This window comes from Rattus norvegicus, chromosome 7 (genome assembly GCF_036323735.1).
Source record: "Rattus norvegicus strain BN/NHsdMcwi chromosome 7, GRCr8, whole genome shotgun sequence".
NCBI lineage: Eukaryota > Metazoa > Chordata > Mammalia > Rodentia > Muridae > Rattus > Rattus norvegicus.
The window spans coordinates 95,213,188-95,224,218 of NC_086025.1; the positions used below are offsets into that span (position 1 = coordinate 95,213,188).

The 11,031-nt window shown below is 42.8% G+C and overlaps 1 long non-coding RNA gene across 1 annotated transcript in view; it reads left to right on the plus strand.

Moving 5' to 3' along the window:
- The window catches only part of LOC120093673 (uncharacterized), a 17,821-nt gene extending 7,729 nt beyond the window's left edge, over positions 1-10,092 (plus strand). Inside the window, exons 3-4 of the long non-coding RNA XR_005487156.2 lie at positions 2,025-2,161; positions 9,855-10,092. This is a non-coding gene — a long non-coding RNA (uncharacterized LOC120093673). The remainder of the gene's footprint in view (positions 1-2,024; positions 2,162-9,854) is intronic.
- Positions 10,093-11,031: the final 939 nt, after the last annotated feature.

Here is an 11,031-nt window from a genome sequence, read left to right on the forward strand (position 1 = left end):
CAGCTGAGTTCATGTGTTTGCTTCCTCTATTCTTGATAAGAAATTTAGGTCCAGAGAGATTGAATTCATTAATCAGGTCAAAATGGTAGTTTGGAAGGTTTAAATTCATGTCTACCTATCAATAAGCCCTACAATGCTTTAGGGCAGTAGCATCAAGGCCACAGAAGGGATCTTGGACCATGAGTAAGGGAGAAGTGACCAGTGCAATGGCTAGGCCATACAGAGCCTTGGGAATAGAAAGATATTGTATTCACAAGAAGCCATTTAAAACTACTCCATATTAGCACCTTGTTTTAGGAAATGAGACTGAGATAGCAACTCCCCAGGATTACCTAGCAGAGAAGAATGGAGAATGTTCAACATCACAAAGCCTCATCAATAGGAGCGGCCAAGTGTTGCAGACCAGCCTTAGCCAGAGAAGCTTCTACTCACAGTAGGCAGTGCCTAATTGAAATTCATAATTGGTTCACATGCTGAGAGTAGGTCTTTGTGAAGTACTCAGTCCTAAATATGACAACCATGTCATTCCCTCTGAAGCTCAGGGAACATCTTGTGAAAGGAATGGGAAGACATAAGAGCTGGAGGATGAAATAGGTGCTGCGAGACACTGCTGTTTCCTAGTGATGGCATGGCAATGCACCAAGAAACCCCCAACAGCAGTGGCTATCTGCTGAGCCCATCCACAAGCCATGGGACTGGGGAAGGGGCTTATGAAGACCAACCACTCCCTGAGATAGGATAGAAAGTTGGTTTCTGGAGGAAGAGGAGTCATATTCCCCCGTGCTGTGGACCCTGTCCTTGATCAAATAAATGATCTCCCACAGATGTTCATAAGAGAAACCATAACTAAACACAATGAAGTGTGTGTGTGCGCATGCACAGAAACACAGAAGGGGAGGGACAGATAGACAGAGACACAGACACAAACAGAGAGAATAAGAAAGACTTGTTAGGAAAAAGAAGGGATTCAATTTAAATGGGAAAGGGAGAGAAAGAAAGAAAAAGACTTGTTAGGAAAGGGGGAACTCAGTTTAAAGGGGAAAGAGATAAGGGAGATAATGGGAAGATATAATCAAAGTATATTAGATATGAATAAAATTGTGAAAAATAAATACATTTTTAAAAAGAAATGAAAATGATATCTAAATTTGCATAATCTTTCCCTGTTAGTGTCTTTGACATTTAAAATGCTTTCACTGTACATTTTGATATTGAAAGAAAGTGTTGGGTATTTTTTACATAGGAAAACACAGAAATACCTCAGAGTATTTCACAGTGTAGGATTCTCCCTACAGTTTTGGAATAACCAAACAATAAGCGATGTAGATCAGTCTATCATTTGTGTGTTCATCTTTCACTCAACTTGGTACCTACTTTATGGTGTGTCAGGTAAAATACTTAAGTGCTATATCATGATTTTCTTTACTTATGCATAAGTACTGAGATGCAATTGTAATGTGAAAGGTAAAGGAAGTTTTGTTCCTCTTAACAAGTTGTCTGATATTGTCAGCAATGACCTTTCTAACTCCACCAGAAACCTAAAAGATAGAATACATTTCAGCAATAATCTGTGAAGGGAAACAGTGGGTTTAAACTTTCTTGGGCCACACCTTGGTCAGGCTACTTTACTGTACAAGTGAATGCTCTAGAGAAAGAAAGCCAGAACAAAGCATGGAGTCAGAGGTTGTGTGCTGGGAAGCTAAGCACTGCATGCTGCCCTTCTCACGGAGCCTTACACAAGTCTAGAGACTTTAGTTTGGATCAAAGGTCAAATAAAGGCCTAACAATCACAATCCAAAAAGTTCCACAAAGAAAAATAAATTGTACTTCTATAAGAGATAATAAATATGAAATAAATTAAATATGAAAAAATGTGATCCGATTAAAAGAATTAAAACAAAAACTGAATGTCATTCTAAAGACCCAAATTTGAAGCTTGATATTTTCGGTTGGAATCTGAGTCTTATTTGTGAACTTCATCTATGCCAGCTGCATCTACATTTCCTTTTTGCTTTTCTAATCAGAGGAGACCTGGGAGCACAGGAAACAAACAACAGAACAAGAGGAAGAAGGAAAAGGCATGTGTACATGTCACCAGATCGTGATGGGATATACACTGTGCGTCGGAATCTCAGCCTCATTATAATCCTGAAAGACAAAGGTAAGACATTTCTATTCCATTTATGAGCCCAAAAGCTCTATGTTCACACAGCTGGAGAAAACACGAGCCCAGGATCTCTCCATTTGAAGGCGAATTGAATGAGGTAATTACAGAAGGACTCTTTTCTCCCAGACACAGTGGCGTCCCCTTAGCCTGCCTGATATAGTCCCAGGCAGAATTTCTTCTCTAACAGCTCACGGCTAAAAGCAGGTCATTGGTAGGAAGCTGCCACCTTGGGGAGTTTACAGAGCAGATAAACTTGCTGCAATAGCAGTCAGATGGCCTGGATCCTTCAATAGTGTTAAATGCCGTTCACAAATGGCTTTTTGATGCAGGCTCGAGAATCTGATAATAGAAACCTTAACAACCTGGGCAGGGCCCTTTTCATCTGCCTCCCCACACTCATCTCAGGATGAAATGGGCCGCAGGGAAGGGCTTGCAGGTCTATTCTCAACTCCAAAGCTTCCTCCTGAAAGATAACCCCATGCCTTCTGCAAAGTTATGACAGGAAGCTCCACCAGGCCTGCACGATAAGCTCTCCCGAGAACAGTACCAGGGGCTGACAATTGTTTGGCAAAGGGGTGGTGTCCACTGCTTAGAGTGTGACTTTGGAGCAAAGAGCTCTAACAGACACCCAGGGCTTAGGCCCAGGAACACGCTCTATCTGGTGTTGGGACCTAGTTGAGATTGTTTCAAAAGGAAATCAGTTGTACTAAACCAGGCAGGTGACGACCCTGGACCCGTATCAAAGGGTGGAGAGAGACTTGCTGAACTAACTGCGGTTCAGGTTTGGGTTGAGGAATGTTTGGCCCTACCACTGCTTGTTTGGCGCTGTAACGAGGCTTCTTCTGAGCTATGTCTCGGGTCATCTTGAAAGACAACCCACCATGCATTCCCCACCCAAGCTTAGGGGAGACAATTTTATCCCTCTTGGAGAAGACATTACACGGTCCCCTAACTCATTAGTACATGCTGTCACTAGCAATATGCAAATCTCCCAGGCCACTCCTACAAGGCAATAGCTTGACTTCTAGCACTTCATAAAATTACTCTGAGAGTACCAAGCATCCTAAGCATCAGACTCCTAAGTCTGAGCATCAGAATAGCATGCTCTCTCTGTGTCCGTAGCCTGGTTCTCTCCTCAAAAGGCCATTGATCCATTTGTTTCACCGCCTAGGTTCTCAATCTCTCCATCTCTTGGCTCACACATCATGCACAAACTGAATTTTGCCTCTAAATGTATAGAATAAGTGACTGCCCCTCTTCTGTGCTCTCACAACGCCCTCTCTCAGCAATTCCCCCTCTCTCCCTGTCCTGCTGTCTCTTATCCCACTGCCATACGACTTTAATCTTAAACTCTCTACAAGTCGTAACCAGCAGCCAAAAAAAAATAATGGGAACTAGGCAGGTCTCCCCTATCCTCTTCAGATGCTGATTCTTGGAGATATTAAACAAGATACCATAGAATTAGACATTTTTAATACTTCTTATTATTTAAAATTTTTAAATATTTTAAATGTCAAATAATACTTGTATATATGATATATTTGTAGGGTACATTATAATATTCAATGTACTTACTTCACCTTTAGCTCACTCGTCAGGAGAAGCTGTAAAACATGACGATTCTTTCGAGGAAAACAAAAATAAAAGAAATAGATGCTGAATGTTAGTTTCGAGCATTTCCAATGAAGCCAGGAGCTGCAGATTTTCTCTTTGGTTTTGTGTATCTATTTTATTCAAAGCAGCATAAGTTCTGATTTAAATTTGTGATTGTGTTCCTCATGTACATTTTGCACTCATTTATTTATCTAACAGTATTTCATTAATATATTCTGTATCTTAAATATTGAACAAGTTTTTCAGGGACAGCCACTTACATTACATGCACACAACATAGAGATTCTCTGTCTCTGTCTCTCTGTTTCTCTCTCTCTCTCTCTCTCTCTCTCTCTCTCTCTCTCTCTCTCTCTCTCTCTCTCAACCTTCCCAGATAAGCCTCAGTCCAAAACTACGGGACTTGAGACAAAGAAACCCCCAATGATGTGCACATAAAGTTTAGGCCTGCAGAATGATGAATGTAAGGACTTCATGGGAATTTGGCTAGAGTAAACCTAGGTGTGTTTGTTCAGTGATGATAAACACATAAGCATTACTGGCATGTACAGACTTTATTCTATACAAAGTACTCACTAAAATTCAGCCTGGCACTACTATCCCCATTGTACAGATCAAAAACAAGGATATATTTTGTTCATATGTGTGAGTGAGTGTGTGTGTGTGTGTGTGTGTGTGTGCGTGTGTGCGCGTGCGCGCGCGCGCGCACGTGCATGCGCGCACACTTCTTCTAACCACTGTTAGAATAAGACTTCATCTAGAAATAGTAGAGAGCAGGAAACAGGTGCTATGAAGGGAGAAATGAAAAAAATGGGAACAGGGAACTTTAACTGGGGAAAGAGATAGGAAACTACAAAAGGAAGGAGAAGAAAAACAAACTTACTCTCTTCCAACTAGGCCATTCTGGAAACTCTTGTATTCTCACTGAGAAACCAGTTATGTTGCAGCTACCCAGAGTGTCCCTGTATAGCATACAACATTTTTGGAAGTTCAAGTATAAATTTGCAGCCTTGGAGAAAAGGCCCTGGCACTATTTGAAAACCCTGTATATTTAGCTGCTTTGCTCCACGGCCATCTTTACAAGTGTCTTGCTTCAGACATTGAAATCAATGTATATTCTGCTCCAGTGGTCCCTGCAAAGGAGTAGATCAAAAAGATTTTGTTATAGTTTATTTTATAATCCAACAAGGAATCCAGTAGCCAAGTAAAAGAGAATTCCAAAGCACTGATTATGTAAAACTTCATCCATAAAGTTACAGAGGTGCAACACCTACCCTAAATGGAAACCTTGCCATTGCCAAGCACTGAACACACTCAACACCCTGACTGTGTGTGGTGATCAGGACTTGCCGATAGGCTTATGTGTCCTGCATCAAGCCTATAGCGTGACTTTATAACCTTGACTTGGTGACTGAAAGCTTCTAACACACATCTGTCTCACTGTTAAAATGGGCTGTTATCCCAGTGCCTAGCTAAGCAGGTCCCAAATTCCATAATCCTCTCTTTCTGGCACACAGCTAAATGACAGTTATCTCTCAGCCTCACTTGCACTGTCTGTGACAACCTAACGTGGGAGGAAGCATTAGGTGCCACTTCCAACCCAGACTCATGCAGCCTCCTTCACTACACTTTCCCACGCTCTGGTCTGCTGGCAGAATCTGCATTGAATCTAGAGCTAGAGACTCAGAGGTCCATGAGCAAAGACCTCTTGTCTTGAATCAAGTTTTCTGCCAGAAGAGATTGAGATTAGAGAGGACATAAGCTGCTGAGAGGAAGTCATTTTAGCAGTGGTATAAATTTAGATTGGGACTAGGTTGATAGGGTGGGCATACCTGAAGTGAGAATTGCACTACAGAACCAGCTGAGTAGAGAAGTTAAGCATTTGTCTTTTATTTTGTCATTGATTAAGGATGACCACAACTTCCTCAAGAAGACGCAGGTAAAAACCACACCTCAGCCTCTACATCTCCCCACAGTGTTCTGCAAAGGACAAATTTCTTCAATACTAGATATCAGTGAATCATTCAAAGCAAGCACTCAGTAGTGGGCACTAGGTACTGTCATTACCCTCTTTCACTTCCCAAATAGAAAATCTCGCTTTATATCACCAAGAAATTGACTTTTCACATTATGGAATATTGTGAGTTTTATGTTTCTGTATACTACAAATATTATAAGAGCTAATTTTTTACCTCATGAAATTGTGTGGCAATTGAATACAGTACTGCTGTCAGGTTGCATACAGCATACAGCACATGTAGTGACCCTTAGCCACTACTGTGAATGGTCACTTGGGGCATGTCTTCACGGTGCAGCAATACCTGCTCTCCTCAACTCCACACGGCCTTACAATCAAGTAGACGGGAGCTAGAGAGAAAGAGGTGACTACAGAAAGATGAAGGTTATACCGGAAGTACAAGTAGGAAAGAACACCATATATGCTCCACAGTGACAGGATTCTTAGCTTCTCAGAGATGAGCATGAGCTCTCAACCAGAAGACATATAGGGCACCTCTGGGCAAGGGAATATTCACTCACAGTTATATGCATGGCTACTCCTCTATGCTGACATTTATGCCTATATTCATCCTATATTGGTTATGCCTCCTGCCACTTGGCAGAATGATCTGGGAAATTCCCTAGGGCATCATGTGTTTCTGTTCAATCATTCAAAGGAGATACTGATGCCATCTCTTGGGCTTGACAGTCACACATGACTTGCTGATGCCATACCTGGCCTTAGTTGGTGCTGAATAATGTTAGCCTTCCTTTCCAAATTCTTCACTGGCTCTTATAACCTCAGGAGCCCCATGGTTAAGAATAAAAATCCCTAATCCCAGGCTTCTGAAGCTATACCCTCTCCCCTCAACATCTTTCTCAAACTAGAGCCTGAGATACTCACTGTTCTACATCAGTAGCCATTGTCTTCCCTGTTTCCCAGCCAAGGCTCTGTACCTCTCCCTATTACTTAGAAGCCAGAGGAAGCATTTATGTGTCAGATACAAAGTATGTTCCTGTCCTCTGATGGCCGCCCTTATTTTTAGCGGTCCTCCAGGCTCCTTGTGCCACTCCTGAGATCCTTGGCTGCAATCCGTGTCAACGGGAGCAAAGACATGCCTGGATACAAATAATATACAAACTTTGTGTCCCTTTCACATAAATATTTATAGCTCCCAAGCAGCAAGTCTAAGAGTCCAGGCTTCTCCCTGTGAACCTGTTTCTTCTTCTGGACTTCCCAACTCCTTTCTTTCCTGTTTTTGATTCACTGCCAGGAACAACCATTTCCATTTCCTCGTAAACCAGCAGCGAGAAGCTGCTCTCTCCAAATACAGAGACACTGGGGCGGAACCATATTAGGCAATCAACTGCACTACTCTCCTGAGGAAGAATAGAGAACTGGAAGAGGGAAAGAAAGCATATACTTACACACACACACACACACACACACACACACACACACACAAACACATAGGTACATAAAAATCAATACACCCACATACATAAGCACACATACACCCATACTCACACATAAACCCACTCCCATATCCCCTCACACAAAAGAACAGAAAATACTAACACAAAAATTGCCACTAAAAAACTAGAATTGGATTCTATAAGTCCCCTCAATTAGATGGTTGGAAACTGACGTTGTTGAGCCCCAAACACACAGTCACAGCTCTGTTTGTATTGTGATCATCCAGTGCTGTATTGTACGTCAGCCATGGCTTGGAGATTATGCCAGACTTGGTCAAGTTATTCAATTAGTCACAGCCCCTTCCTTGTCTGCAAACTGGGTTGTGAACAATGCCTCCCTTGTATAACGACTTGAGGTCTTCAGCGAGGTCTTCTGTGAAGGTATTCATCACTTTGATGAGTGCAGTTAACCTGAGCTATTGTCATTTTCACTTCTGATATTCATCCACACAGCAGGAAAAGGAAGCTCTGAATGCAGGTGGGTTTCTTATTCCCATGCAGCTACTGTACCAAGCACTGTAACATCCATACCATCCTGACTGAAGATGAGGAGAGGGTTGGACCATTCCTCCATTGTATATCGGCAGGGTCCAGCTTGAGTAATAAGATGATGCCCCTCCCTCATCTGTTCCAGACTCAGCCTTTTCTCTAAGACATGGACTGACTTACTGTTTTTCCTGCCTTCCTTACAAATGGCCTGGGAGAAATGAGCAGTGCCATAACAGATGCTTGTCTGAAGTGGACTGAGCATGTTAGCATTAGTACTCAGGTGGAACCTGAGTCCTTGCACTTGCTGAGCAAGCATTTTACCACTGAGCCACATCCCATTCATCAAAGAGTCAGGCCAGAGAGACAAAGTACCGGAAGGCATTGCCTCTGCCCTCCTGAAACTGCCAATCAAGAAAAAGCATTCCTGCTTTTAAAGACTTGCCCATTGAGCAACTGAGAGAAATAGAATGTGCCACTATAACTTCTTTGGGGTCAAGGAGAGATACTCCTTCTAGAAGAAAGTAAAATAGAACTTCATTTAATAAAAAAGTCAAGAAATTGAACAGAGGTGTGAGGCATTTGGGGATGGGGAACTAGGCGTGGCCACCACAAAGTTCCAGATGCCAGGAAAGCAAGAGGCTCCTAGGACCCAACAAAGATGACATTAGCTGAAATACCCATCAAAGGAGAGAGAGAATCTGTAGAGACCATGCAGAGAGGTTAAGCAAAGCCCCCAGTTGGGGGATGCAGCCACCTACTCATCTCAAAAATTTTAACTCAGAATTGCTCCCATCTAAGAGAAATACAGGGACAAAGAGTGGAGCAGAGGCTGATGGAAAGATCATCCAGAGACTGCCCTACCTGGAGATCCATCCCATATTCAGCCACCAAAACCAGACACTATTGCTGATGCCAAGAAATGCTTGATATAGCTGTCTCCTGAGAAACTCTGCCAGAGCCTTACTGATACAGATACAGATGCTCACAGCCAACCATTGGACTGAGAAAGGGGACCCAAATGGAGGAGTTAGGGGAAAGACTGAAGGAGTTGAAGGGGTGTGCAACCCCATAGGAAGAGCAACAATATCGCCCAACCCAAACCCCACAGCTCCCAGGGACTAAAGCACCAACCAAAGAATACACATGGAGGGACCCATGGCTCCAGCTGCATGTGTAGCAGATATGTCTTATCTGGCATCAATGGGAGGCAGACCTTTGGTTCTGTGAAGGTTCGATGCCCCAGCATAGGGGAATGCTAGAGGTGATAACATGCGAGTAGGTGGGTGGTGGAGGAGCAATCTCATAGAAGCAGGGGGAGGGTGAAAGGCTAGGGGTTTTGAAGAGAGGAAACCAGAAAAGGGGATAACATTTGAAATGTAAATAAATAAAATAACCAATAGAAAAAGGAAGGAAAAACATTCCCAGCTGTAGATGCTGAGAAGTGATGTGGTCAAATTTACACTGTTGGAGCAGGGTCAGCATTCAGGCATGTTAGTTTATGAGACCTACTCATTTGCTGCATTCTCCACCTGCCTTCCTTCTTGCTTCTGCCAGCACTTGTCATGGAGGGCTATCTTCCTTCCCCAGAATTCTGAGGTCTAAGCAGGTGCACAAAACTCCTCCATTCTTTCTATCTAGTTTCTCGATACCCTCTAAAGGGGGAGGGGTTGTATACAATAGAACCCCCCCAATGCAGTTACTTGTCTAAACAATATTGTTCAACATTCTAAACCATGTGACAAAGCCTTTGTATCCATACTAGTCAATGTAGCCCAATTCTGATACCTTCTGTGGGGAGGTATCAAATGGAGATATAGACAGAGAGTGGCATCTAAGGAGCTGGAGATATGGTTGTGTAGTCTAGGACTTGCTTTATTGCTTTAACAAGTAGCACAATCTTAGGTTCATTCTTTACCCTACCAAAAAAATGAAGGAGGAGGAGGAGGAGGAAGAGGAGGAGGAGGAGGAGGAGGAGAGGAGGAGGAGGAGGATATACACAGGTACAAATGAACCTTAGTCCTGTTTAACAGATGTTTACAGTGAGCCTATGTGGGACTGAGCTTGGCACCTAATAAAATGAACCAGTGTCTCTCTACTCTCTTCTTTTCTTCAGCATAACTGGATGCCAGGAGAAACTGCAGAGCAACAGTAGAAGACTGACTCATGAAGGATCTAAGAGAACTGGCTTTAGCTTGAGCAACTTGGTTTGCATTCTGTCTCCTGAGAAGCATGATCTTGGGGAAGATATCCCATGCCTCTTGGTCTTGGTTTCCGATCCAGGAGATGGATAATGTAGCACATTTTTCATAAATGGATGTCAAGAGTTCAACTCAATAAAATCTTAAGGCATAGCATCTAGCATACTCTGATGGATAAATCCATGTAGGTAAAAAAAATTTAAATAAAAAAAGGCTATTCTTCAGCTACAGGAGATTTAAAAGCCCTCAAACGATGGGCATTGTTGCAGGTTATCAAGTGAATCAGCATGTTTACCCCTGACACCAGGCCAGCTGAGGTCACCTAGTGAGACCCTGTCTCAAAGTACAACAATAAAATTTCAGAAAACATCTAAGTTTGGGTGGCGATGAGCTTAGAATCAAATTCTGCCACTCAGTAAACTGCCTTTGAGTGTATCCCTTCAGTTCTCAGGAGCTCTGTTTCTTGCACTGGGGATGAATTAGGAATAATACTTTTCTCACAGTACCAACACACAGAAGAAATGGGTATTAGCATCTGGCAGAGTGTCTGCCCTAGAAGATCAAAGTCCCCTTCTCTCCTTCCTGGAATGTATGAAACATTTAAATCTAGTTCCAGATGCCTAAATTATGACTCTTCAGCCCTAGAAAAGGTTTGATTGTTCCATTTAGACTCTTTACTGTATGTTCACTAGATTAAAGCCATTCCAGAACTCCACTCCCAGGTGATTAAATAAGGCAGAACTGTGGGTCTGATTTGGCTGTGGCTTCAGGCCAGGTGGTGGTAATTTGACTAGGTGAGCTCGGGCTGCAGCACATAGTGATCTGGCCATGTTACAATCTGCAAAGGCTTGGAGTTACAGGCATTCTGGCCAGTCAGTGAGCTGCATGGTAGGAAAACTCCCTGCTGTTCTGCCAAAGCAAAGAGTCAGGGAGCCTGGCATCTTGGCTACTAAGTCTTCATGAAAAACTTGAGTCTGCTCTTCTCTCCTTATGAAACAAAAGGCAAAGATCTTCGTTGCTACTAGAAGTCAGAACCCAGCAAGCTGGGAAGGAAAGAACTCAGATGTTGCAAATGGTCTCAGTGTTCTCTGC